Source organism: Galeopterus variegatus, unplaced genomic scaffold (assembly GCF_000696425.1).
Source record: "Galeopterus variegatus unplaced genomic scaffold, G_variegatus-3.0.2 Scaffold4725, whole genome shotgun sequence".
In the NCBI taxonomy this organism is placed as follows: domain Eukaryota; kingdom Metazoa; phylum Chordata; class Mammalia; order Dermoptera; family Cynocephalidae; genus Galeopterus; species Galeopterus variegatus.
This window is the reverse complement of record NW_007730836.1, coordinates 90,026-92,049: the sequence shown is the minus strand read 5'-3', so window position 1 is coordinate 92,049 and position 2,024 is coordinate 90,026.

The following is a 2,024-nucleotide window of genomic DNA, read 5'->3' as shown; positions in this document are numbered from 1 at the left end:
AGCGCCGCCGCGCTCCCAAGCGGCGCACTGTAGCAGTGCGCCACCGGGCCGGCCCCAACCAATTGATCTTTGATAAGGATTCTGGAAACATACACTGGGGAAAGGATAGCCTCTTCAATAATGGTGCTAGGAAAACTGGATGTCTATGTGTAGAAGTATGAAACTAGACCCCATTTCTCACCATATACAAAAATCAACTCAAAATGTATTAAAGACTTAAGTTTAAAACCTGAAACTATAAAACTTCTAGAAGAAAATACAGGCAAAATGCTCCAGGATATAGGACTAAGCAAGGATTTTATGAATAAGATCTCAAAAGCACAAACAACAAAAGTAAAAATAAACAAATAGGATTACATCAATCTAAAGAGTGCCTGCACAGCAAAGGAAACAATCAACAGAGTGAAAAGACAACCTACAGAATGGGAGAAAATACTCACAAACTATGTATCTCACAAGGGGCTAATTCCCAGAATATAGAAGGAACTCAAACATCTCAATAGTAAAGAAAACCAAAGAACTCAATTAAAAAATGGGCAAGGGAGCTTAATACTCATTTCTCAAAAGAAGATGTACAAATAGCCCAGAGCTATATGAAAAAATGCTCAACATCACAAGTCATCAAGGAAATGCAAATTAAAACCACGCTGAATTACCATCTTACCTCAGTTATTACAAAGACAGAAAATAAATGCTGGCAATGATAATGGAGAAATGGGAACCCTTATACATTGTTCACGGGATCGTAAATTAGTACAGTCATTATGGAAAACAGTATGGAGGTTTCCCAAACAACTTCAGATAGAACCACCATATGACTCAGGAATCCCATTATCAGGTATATATCCAAAGGAATGGAAAGCATCATGTTGAAAGGATACCTGCACACCCATGTATATTGCAGCTCTGTTGACAATAGCCAAGATACAGAACCAACATAAATGTTCATTGACAGATCAGTGGCCAAAGAAAATGTGATACATATACACAATGGAATACTACTCAGCCGTAAAAAAAAATGAAACTCTGACATTCACAGCAACATGGGTGAGTATGGAGCAAATTATGCTATGTGAAATAAGCCAGACAAAGAGAGAGAAATACTGCATGTTCTCACCCATATGTGGGAGCTAAAAAAAGAGAATAAAACAAAGCAAGCAAACAAACAAGGAAAAACTAATGAATAATAATAATAAGCTGAAACATTAAAAGGAGAAAGAAGAACTTTGGTACTAGAGATGAGAAAGGGGAGGGGGAAGGAGGGACAGTGAAAGGCTGATTAATGGACACAAAAGTACAGTGAGACAGGAAAAATAAGTTCTACTGGTGTACAGTTGACCCAGTAATCTATAATCAATAATGTTTTACTGCATATAACAAACCAGCCAGAAGAAAGGAGATCAAATGTGCACATCACAAAGAAATGGTAAAGTTTTGCAATGATGAATAGGCTAATTACCCCTAATAGATCAACACACATTGTATGAATGTATTGAAATATAACTCCACACCTTATAAATAGGTACAATTAATCCATTTCAATAAAAATGCTTTTAAAAAGCAAAAAATATAGGTCACCCAAACTAGACCTGGAGCATAATGCATTTCAGTCAAAGGGATGAGAAAAACTGACAGGTTCTAGTAATGTTGTTATGTCATTTAATTTGAATGTCTGGGAAAGTAATATAAGATTGAGATCAAGACGTCAGCAGAGTCAGTTTCTTCTGAAAGCCATGAGGAAAGGATCTGTTCCATGCCTTTCTCCCTGGCTTGTAGCTGGCCTTTTTTCTCCCTCTGTCTTCACTTCATCTTCCCTCCCATGTCTGTATTAGTCCGTTTATGTTGCTTACAACAAAATACACGGAACCGGGTATTTTATAAAGAAAACGAAATTTATTGCTTAATGTTTCTGAGGCTAGGAAGTCCAAAGTCCATCTGGTGGTGGCGACAGTGACCCAGGAGCCTCACATTGCAAGATGGTGGAAACAGAGACAGCAGAGAGGAAGACAGACTCTCCTCTTCTT